Source organism: Hordeum vulgare, chromosome 6H (assembly GCF_904849725.1).
Source record: "Hordeum vulgare subsp. vulgare chromosome 6H, MorexV3_pseudomolecules_assembly, whole genome shotgun sequence".
Lineage (NCBI taxonomy): Eukaryota > Viridiplantae > Streptophyta > Magnoliopsida > Poales > Poaceae > Hordeum > Hordeum vulgare.
The window spans coordinates 24,283,139-24,293,930 of NC_058523.1; the positions used below are offsets into that span (position 1 = coordinate 24,283,139).

The window sequence follows — 10,792 nt, forward strand, 5'->3', positions numbered from 1 at the left end:
TTCACAAAAGCATGCGTACATATGCAACAAGAATTCACAAATGAAATGGTCATGCATACATATCCAATATATTACAAGTTCACAAAATAACAAACCGATGATGAGTTCAAAGTCCACACATGCATACATATCCAACATAGTTTCACAAAAACACACATACATATTCAAGGAGGGTTCATAACATGTGTACATATGCAACAAGAGTTAACAGACAAAAGCATGAGTTCAACCTACAATATGCAATGAGCTTCCGCCACAGCATGTATGCCCACCGTCGACGGCATCCGTGATGCAAACCTATAAGTTCAATAGCACACGCATGAGTATCCAAAGTTAAATTTTTGAAGAATAGAAATCATATCAAATTAAAAAGGGCACTGCAAAACGGCAACAAGAAGATTTAGTTTTACTCTCATGATTTATATTTTTGAAGAATAGAAATCATATCAAATTAAAAGACACTACAAAACTAAAACTCCTACCAAGACCATATATGTAAAAGATAATTGAATTGAATCTCACATCAACTCCTACAAAGACCAAGAAGCAAAATATCAACCAAATGATGTTAACCTACATATTTCTCAACCTGTAAAATTTAACAACAGGAAAAATAACACTATGTACTACACTTCACAACAAACAGAGATTGGTTTTTCGTTAAAATTGCTTTTCACACAAGCACTTGATAGGAAGGAGAAGGGAGGAGAGGAGGGCATACCTCGGTTGCGACCTCATCTACGACATGAAGCTTGTGAGGAAGGAGACAGAGATGATGATGATGCTACTGCAAGCTTTCGGTCATCTATAGGAGGCTGAGGCACCGCATAGAAAACCAACAAGAGGGTGCGGGTGGATACCATGACGGTCCTCATGGGTACATACAAGAAACTGAGTTACATCAGTTTTATTAAGCCAACAACACAACAAACAAATAGTTGAGAGCTTAAGGTAAGTAAAGTGTACCTAAAAGAACTGAAACTGTGTCGATACAACAATATGACAAAAATACAAAAAGGCATTAAAAACTAACAGTTCTTGTGTATTCTGCAAGCTAAGATGGAGTTACACATATTGCTTGACACAAAAAAACTCAATGAAAAACAATACTTTTGTTTGTACAATATGAAATGCTTATCATGACCAGTGACCAGGAGGGGGGGTCAAGACTGCAAGCATTACAGTCATGAATCGACTTCACCACTTAAGATTTGCTAATACGGGTATCATACATCTTGCAGAGAAATAGAAGTATACATCAGAAAAATGAACATAAACTGAGTCAACCCAATTGACAGACTATCAACTACTAGCAGCAATAATGTTGAGACCTATTTATTTTGGGGCATGATCTACAAAACTGAGCAGTTTGAAATAATAAACGAACCTTTCAAAGGTGTCTCTGCAAGGCTGTCTCCCAGATTCACCTTCTTTGATTTTAATTGCATCTTCAGCAGGCATAGTGCAATGGAGCTTTACTGGTGCAAGTGGCAAGTTCTTCGCAATCTCACTGAAAACAGAGCATCAGAGCTTGTTATTGTTTAACAGGGCTTGTTAATAGTTTTATTGATCAATAAAAAGTATTTTGAAGACAGTGAGTCATCAGCAGCCACATTGCAATCATAGCAAAAAGAAGGAAATATGTTAATCCATCGCACGTGATTAAGACCATGACCTGCATATTTCCTCTATGTGATTAGCATCAATATTCATTTGCAAATATACACAGCCAAACAATATAGAGTTAACAGTCATATCAAGCCTCTGAACACAAAGACCAGCTTGTACCTCTATAAAAAGCTCACTGAACAATACTCCCTCCGTCCCGAATTAGTTGACTCAGATTTGTCTACATACGGACATGACTAACCAAGTTTTAGTGTTAGATACATCCGTATCTAGATGAATGTAAGTCAATTAATTTGGGACGGAGGGAGTATAACATAAAAGCAACACCCAGTTCGATCAACAATTACAACTAAGCTGATTGTTATCAGCAACTCCAGAATACCATGTTATTAGTAACTTGAAAAGACTGACAATGTCATGAAACTTTAGTAAGCACATCGACAACATGCAGGTTCAATGCATTCTCAAACATTTTTTGCTTCCCAGAATTCTTCAAAAACAATCGAATGGGACAACATCAACTTCAATACTAGTCGGTTATCATAAGATAATCAAGAGTCAATGAAGCATAGGACAATCCAACATCCCATACAGAATTGTGAATGAAATTATGTATCAGGACCTTTGTTATACAGAGTAGATACGCCTGTTTAGTGAATGCAAAGTAAATACCACAAGCAGGAAATGACAATTTTACTCTAGGAAGAGTGTATCAGGTTGGCATCTTATATTTTTCTTCCATATAATAAACAGTTGGGCGTATGCACAGGACAGGACGCAATTTGCTTCTTTAGAGGATAAACTTTTCATGCAGATTACAAACACTGTCAAGTAAATGCATTCGTTAATTGTATACTTAAAGCCGAATAACCTCACATCTGCTAGCCAATGCATTCTACTATTCTGTTACAACCAACACCATCTAATCAAAGAAAAACTTTCAGATCCACAAGTAAGCAGTGAAAGCACATATCTTAGGAAAGGTTACGTAAAGGCTGAAGACAAACAAAAGCTGTCCATCTCCAGCCTCATAAGTTACATGAGACGCGACGGTGTAATACAAACAACATGGAAGATGTCATATAGCAGATTCAAGTGGAAACGAAATCACAAGACAGCTTAAAGCTAACAACTTCTCCCTCTCTCACCCTCACACACACACACACACACACACACACAAACCCAGAGCAATGGTTGAGTTCATCGCCTGAAATGCATCTTTGCTCTGATAAGAAGAGAAAAGAGAGGGAAGAAAGCAAGTGAGACTCAGCATTACATTGCAGTCGAAGTAGGAGATGGACTCGCTGGTAATTTCCAATCTACCTTTGTGCTCCTACCTAACCTGCGTGAGGAGGGAAATCGCATCAGGGGAAGTGGAGATAAGCAACTCGAACGGAATCATGCAGCTCCAAGGAAGAGAGAGAAAGGTGCCAACCTTAGCGGTCCCAATTGAATCTGGATAGTCATCTGTTGAAGTCAAGAAATGTGCATAAACTGCTGCCGTCTCTTTACATGCATGTTACGACAAATTGGCAAATAGCTAGCACATTCTGGCTTGCCATTTTTTATTGTACCGGAACGTGATTACTCAGTTGTCACTTGGGAAGTAAACACTCAACAACTAACTTATTTTCTTTGAATATGAAAAAAAGAAGAGATTTGTTTTCAGATGCATAACTTATTCTTCTAACTTGACACTGCTCACAGAACATAACATTGCATATGCTAGATAAAGTTTTCACCGAGAAGTGTAATATTTTTAATTCAGTCCTACATAAGGTGTACCTCATCAAGCTAATAAAGGACATGAGTATCTGACAACCATAAATGAATTTATTTAGTTGCACAAAATAGCCCATAAACATGCATGTAAACAGCCAAACAACTCAGGGAGCTATGCATCCGTGGAACTCAAGAAAGAACAAATTGTAAAACTGCAGCTTTTATGGAGCAACCAAATTCCTGCTCAGAAGTCAGTTTGATATGTGCAAGTGATTTGATTTTTATTTTGTAACTTCACCATAGTCCTCAGATCTATTTCCTAGATGACTTCATCCCTATACTTAGAGTTGTATTTGAGTTCAACGGATCTCTTGCAAACAAACATACTATGGTATCTATTCCGGATACAAATGTCCGTTCCTCTCTCTGGAAAAAAAATGTATGTGGCAAACATCCGGATCTGCGGCGCTAGTCTGCCCAAGGAAGCAGCAGCACATGACATTGCTGCAAGCTATGTACGTACTTGGCAGGATGGAGAAGGAATAAGGGATTACCTTGGCCGTCTAGGCCATGCAGCATGTCGGGAAGGTGCTCGGAGCTGCAGCGGGAGCCTCCTCGCTCGCCGCCGTCGAGGGCCGCGAGTTCCCCCATGAGACACACCGAGGCGAGAGAATAGGGTGGACGGGGATCCACCCCACGCGGCCAGCTTTGGTCCGCCCGCCTCCATCGCGCTTTTTGTGCAGCAGACGTCGTAGGTGGGTGCGGTACCGTCGCCAGAAGAGACGCGCAGGAGGGAGGCGGCTGCCGCGTCACTGTCGCCGTCGTCCATGGGTGTGTGGAAGACTACTAGGGGGCGGGCTCTGCCGATGAGGGAGGGAGGCAGCGGCGCGGTGGAGGTCGGACGCGGTGGCTATGGGGTGGAGGACGAGGGCCCGACGGCCGTGGGAGGAGGGGTCCTTCTATACCGGAGCGAGGTTGCCAGATCTGGGGAGTGGGGAGAGAACTGAGAAGCAAGATGGGAGGCGCGGGGGCGCGGGGGCGGCGGCGGCGCAGTACGGGTCGGGGCAGTGGGCGGGTGAGAGATGGATTGGGGCAGATAGAAAGGGGACTGGGATTTTAGTGGGGGGAAGGGTTAGCAATGGCGCACCCCCGAGCGGTGTGTCATTAGTAAATATTTTTGATAGTAATGGCGCATCCCAGGCGGTGCGCCATTAGTAATCTTTTTTTTGTATACCAATGGCGCATCCCAGAGAGGTGCGCCATTAGTAATCTTTTTTTGGATAGCAATGGCGCACCCCAGAGAGGTGCGCCATTAGTAATATTTTATTTTTTTGATAGCAATGGCGCCGCTCGGGGGGAGGGAGGGGGTGGGTGGTGCGCTCTACCGATTACTGGGCATCTACACATTTAGAGAATAGTTTAGCATTGCACATCCTACTAGAATGAAAATATCACCTGCTTTGTGTTCCACGTGAAAAGTGATTCCAAATTTGCAGATAGACTGAAGGTCAAGGTCACCTGTCACATTTGTTTTCATAAATTTGTTAGTGGTGCTACAATAGAAGTACTCCCTCCGTTCGTTTTGCGTAAAAGCACAAACCTTGTCGTTCCCATTTATCTGTTTGTGGAATCGATTTATCTTCGTTACCTACGGGAGCACAAGAGAATCAATAATCAGGCTTTACTACATGTATAAAACAGGAACAAGCAGGGGGTTGAAGGTGTGCCTTCCACAACAACGAGAAAATCATGTATGATAAAGCAACAGACTTTTCGGTGACCACAAGGAACAAGCCATGGAATCTGAACCCAACTTTCATACAACTCGTAAGAGCCTAAACACTTGTACTCGTATAGAATACTAGGTAAACGAATATCCTGGTACAATGAACCTGCCCTACCAAGATGCATCCGGGCAGATCGGCGAATTCACGGACACAGAACCGGCCAGATCCCCAAAAGCTCACCCCCACCGGCGACGTCAAGCCCCGAACCCTACTACTGGGCTCCTCACAGGATCGCGAAATTCCGGCGTTACTACTAGCGACACCACCTCCGCGAATCGCGTGACGGATTCAGGCGAGCGCTCGCGGTTCAGAGGGCTCAACTACAGAAGACCGCTCTAAAGAGAGGCCAGGAGAGGGGAGGGGCGGACGGCATACGTACGTGGGCTTGGGCCTTGATGGAGGGGACGTGGAAGGCATCGAGCGTGGAGGTGGCGGCGCAGGCGGCGACGAGGAGGAGCGGCGTCTCCGTGGACGAGGGCGACGGCAGAGGAGAGGCGAGGGTGGGGGAGGGGGTGAGCAGCGTCTCCATGGACGAGGGTGGGGGAGGGGGAGGGCGGTGGCGGCGGCGTCATCTCCGTGGCGGCGTCTCCGTGGACAAGGGTGGGGGAGGGGTGGGCGGCGTCTCCGTGGACGAGGGCGAGGGCACAGGAGAGGCGAGGGCAGAGGGGTTAGGAATGGCGCACCCAGAGCGGTGCGCCATTAGAATGTTTTTTTGATAGCAATGGCGCATCCCCATGGAGTGCGCCATTAGTAAATGTTTTTATATAGCAATGGCGCATCCCAGAGAGGTGCGCCATTAGTAATCTTTTTTTGGATAGCAATGGCGCACCCCAGAGAGGTGCACCATTAGTATTTTTTTGGATAGCAGTGGCGCTCGGGGGGGGGGGGGGGAGGGGGTGGGTGGTGCGCTCGGCCGATTCCGTTCGGGGGAACCGAGCGAGGAGACAGGGGAGGGTGCGGGGGGTCGACGGCGGCGGTGGAGCGGGGGAGGGTGCAGTGGATCGTCGGCGGCGGTGGAGCGGGGAAGGCTGCAGGGGGTCGTCGGCGGCGGTGGAGCGGAGGGTCCGGGGGGTCGTCGGCGGCGGTGGAGCTGGCCTGGGAGGGTGTGGGGGGTCGGCGGCGGCGGTGGAGCAGGGGAGGGTGCGGGGGGTCGTCGGCGGCGGTGGAGCGGGGGAGGGTGCGGGGGTCGTCGGCGGCGGTGGAGCGGGCTGGGGAGGGTGCGGGGGGTCGTCGGCGGAGGTGGAGCGGGGGAGGGTGCGGGGGGTCATCGGCGGCGGTGGAGCGGGCCGGGGAGGGTGCGTGGGTCGGCGGCAGCGGCGGAGCGGGGGAGGGTGCGGTGGGTGCTCGGCGGCGGTGAAGCGGGGCAGGGTGCGGGGGGACACTATTGGGACACTATGATGCAAATGAGGTGAGGAGGAGGAGGCACCCGAGACAAGCTTGGACGAGGAGGTGGAGGAGGAGGAGGAGGTGGAGAGAATGAAAGTGGTCCCAGGTGCGCAATTAGTAGTTCTGCAAAAAAAACAATAGTAGTGGCGCACCACCAATAGATGCGCCATTAGTAACACTGGTTACTAATGGCGCACTAGTTGTGGTGCGCCATTAGTAGTTTGCAAAAAAACCAAAAAAAATTATAGTACTCGCGCACTACTAACAGATGCGCCATTAGTAACCCTGGTTACTAATGGCGCACCAGCTGCTGGTACGCCATTAGTAGTTTTGCAAAAAAATAAAAAAAAATATAGTAGTGGCGCACCGAGTGTGTGGTGCGCCATTAGTGGCCATCACACTAATGGCACACCTCACATGGTGCGCCACTACTATATAGTAGTGGCGCACTGCTTGTGTGGTGCGCCATTAGTATCTATATCATCTATAGCCCTTTTCCTAGTAGTGTAGCATCGATTACATATAAGTTGAACGACTGTCCAAACCAAAGAGACATACAAGTTCATTAAAGTTTAATATTGCAACATGAATTAGTAGGAATTCACGGGAACGTGGATGAAGCCGCCGTCTTTCGTGATGGTCATGAAATTGCGGTCGTTGTCAGCGTGCATTTCTAGCGTTGTATCTATCTCACTATTGGACAGTTGAGATCTGAGGTAGAACTGCCCCGAGGTACGAAGGACATCTTGATGGATGATTTCCGCAAACTCCGACTGGATGCGAAAGAATTCTTGTCTGATGTCCGCATCCTGGATTGCCGACAAGCGTGCTGCCCAATCTTTGAGATTATTTGATAGCCGAAGGTGATTACTGTCCCGTATGATCGCCCGCATGTGATGGAGGGCGTAGTAGGCTTCCTTCTGACTGCCAGGCGGCTGCTTGACGCAAGGGAACGTCGTATTGGGGGTGAACACGTTCTTGTCGTGCCTAAGACTTGTCCTGTTGAAGGTGCCTCCAGATATGGCGTAGCCGGGAAGAGCTTCATCAAGAACTTTCTTGATATTTGTGTAGTCTTTTTTCGACTGACGGTCCGAATCGAAATACGTGGCCATGGAATATTTCGGGCTTAAGAGGATGAGTGTGCAACGTGTGTCACTGCACAAAACACGGAATGTTAGAAAAAAAAGGACTATCAAAATCTAAGAAATCATATGTTACGGGGCGATGAGGGGATAACTTACCAGGGAAAGTAAGGCACGAGGAAGTTATCCTTATCTGAGTTTGCTAGAATGACGCCTTCGAGGTATGAACTCGCGACTTGCCGGTCCCCAGCGCTGCCCAAGATCTTGGCACGCATATAGAAGGGGTCGACTATCACTAGGTCCGGGGTCTTGTCTCTAATGATCCGCATCTCCATACTCAGCGAAAATAGCCGAATGAAGGTGTAGTGCAGCGGATGAAGGTTAAACATAGCGAAGATATCAGCAAACCGCAGGACGATCATACCCCCGATGTCGCTATCGACAAAGCCCTCTCCCTCTGGCACCTTGGCCACGAAAACCGGGTATGCCACATTATTCTCGGAGAGACGCCGCTTCTCCAAACAAAGAACACTGTCATGCAGACTCCGCATAGCACCGGTTGCAGCATTGAGCAGATTAGTCGGTAGCATCAGCCTACCCGCCACATGCACCCTCCTCGATATATCCTTAGGTGAAGGTGGCCCGTCCAGACCACGGATCGTACTCGGTGCCGGCTAGCTCGCACCCTTGTTAGTCTTTCTTTTCCATCCCTTCTTCTGCTGATGTAATGGGATCGAGTTCTGCTCAGAGACCACCTTCTTGAGTGTGTTGGGGCTGATAATATTTCGCACCTCGGCTTTCTGAGGCTCGGTGAAGGCGGCAGCTGGAGGCGTCTCCTCAAAACTAAACGCCAGACAACGCCTGTTGCAATTGGGTTTCTCCGCGGTACCAGCTGGATTGCGGTCGTCTTTTGTAGGGTTGGGTTCTTGAGAAGGAGGCCCCAAGAATTGCTCACCGTACCCATGTTCAGCAAAGTACTTATCGACCTTGGTAAATGTACCGTCGTCGTCGTCGTCGTCCGGATCCTGTGCCATATGCATGTCCGGATCCTGTGCCATATGCATGTCCGGTAGCGTTGCGGCGGTCTTGCCATGTCTTGGCGCCGGCACGACTGGCGGTGTTGTCTGTGGGGTGGTGTCCCCCGCCCCCAAATGAATCTGGCTCTTCGGCCAAAGCAAGGGCCAGCTTAAGCAGGCGCTGAGGGTCATCACATCATCTTTGTCGGCCCCAGCGGGGTGGAACGGAGGTAACAAGTCGTCACAGCCTGGCAGCACCCGAACCAGTTGAACCCTATACGTGGTGGGTGGCATCGGTTTACCGTGGAACATGGGGTTGCCCGGTTGAACGATTCTACCCTTGGCGACATCGATCAACTCGCCGCCCACGAAGTGCAGGAGAGTGCATGGAACGTCGGCGCCGGCGCCCTGCGAAAACATGTAGGGCGTCAGGGGATGCCCAGTCAAAGGCAAGGAGATGAAGTCATCGGCCGAGAGAGGCTTAGTTACCGTGATGGCGTCGAGCTCGGCTAATGTCGAGGAACCGCCAACGGCGGGCGTGCAAGTGACGGAGGGGCCGCTTGCTGCCGAGGTGCCGGCCGACGTATTCTTCGCACACCCGGGTGCATTAATAAGGTCCAATGCCCGTGCCGGCCCCAGAGACACCAATGGCGCCGCCTGCGCGTTGTGCGAGTTGCTTCCTGTGAAGCTGGGAATCGGGGGCGGCCCCTGTTGGCCGCCTGCAATCCATGCCTGCAGCCCCTCAATCAAGGTAGGCACAATGGCGATGATCACCCCTCCCACTTGGTGTTGCACTAGCTCTTGGACCATCTCCGGAATCCGCGCCACTTTTGCCTTGAGTTCTTCAACCTCGCGCGACTGGCTTTCTAAGTTGGTCTTTCTCTCCTTTCGCCCACCAGCGTTATAGTATGATGACCATTTCGTGGACAAGCCTTTGCCGACCACACGACCAGCTGACGACGGCTTACTGGACTTATCCTTGTTTTTCATTACGTTAAACACCCTATTTAAATTGGTGTCACAATGGGAGCTCTGAGACGACCCGGCGCTACTGGTTTCAGTGTCCTGCGGAAGGAATGAACCATTTAGAAATTTGGCTTCATTAATTAGAATGCAACCATATGGAGCTAATTACGTGGGGTGTATTCCTTACCAGAACAAGCTCAAGCGCCCTAGTCTTCGCATCGGTGGTAAGCTCCTTTGTTACCGGGTCCACCTTGTACCGGGTCCTGACATAGTTCCTGGTCTGCTTGTCACCGTATTTCTGGAAGCGGGGTGGTAGGCCTTGCTCGGCACGCTCCGCGTCCTCCTTGTCCCATATAGGTTCCGCCACTCTGTAACCGCCGGGACCGAGTTGGTGGACCCCTAAGTTCAACTCTTGCATTTCTTTCCCCCACTGACTTGATTCCGCGGTTGCCTTGCTCTCGCACTTGATCTTGAACTCCTTGTAGCCATCTTCACTGATCGAAGGATTTTTCGCCTTGATCTTCTCATAACTATCACCTTTGTCAATCATTCTCTTCACCGCGCTTCTCCAAGTAGACAGGCACTGTTCACTTTATTACTTGAGAGGCGTGTGTTTGCGACGTCACCGGGGAACTTGTATCATTCGTGCAGGTTCGTGAAGAGGAGGTTGCGCAAATTCCCTTGGTCCTTATGCCTTAGGTTCTCGGTGTTGATCGAGACAGTGCTCCGAAGAATGCACCCGAGCTGAACCGTGTACCCCTTGACTATTTCTTTGGGCGCCGTTGGATACCCGTCGGAGTTCACTTCATTAAATTCCTCCTTTACGGTGTTGGGCACGTTCGGGCGCCGGTCCTTCCGTTGCCTCTTAGATTGGCTGCCATCTGTGCGTGCGCTGCCATTATCAGTGGTGGCATCCTCGGCGGCACCATCAGTGGTGTCATCCCCGATGCCACTAGGGGTTGTGTACTCAGGATTGGTGTCTTCCACGGCGTCCTCATAACAGTGAGGTTCTTCCTCCATCTCCTGGGACAGCTCCCAGAATGCCTTGCCCGAACCGCCGGCCTCATCGTTGTGGGCCATGTTTCGCTCTAAATAGGAAAAAAGTTTGGTCAAAAAGGTGGTTATTGTCAAGGAACAAGATCATGGTCTCATCATTTAGGGTTTGTCGACACCGAGGCATCCTAAAAGCTAAGCTTTTATCATT

At 49.1% G+C, this 10,792-nt stretch overlaps 1 long non-coding RNA gene across 1 annotated transcript; it reads right to left on the minus strand.

Annotated features, from left to right (window-relative positions):
* Positions 1-211: 211 nt before the first annotated feature.
* Positions 212-3,975, minus strand: LOC123402143. Its single transcript, XR_006611237.1, has 4 exons — positions 3,906-3,975; positions 1,388-1,510; positions 722-891; positions 212-297 (listed from the first exon to the last, which is right to left on the minus strand). It is a non-coding gene; the product is annotated as an uncharacterized LOC123402143 (long non-coding RNA).
* Positions 3,976-10,792: the final 6,817 nt, after the last annotated feature.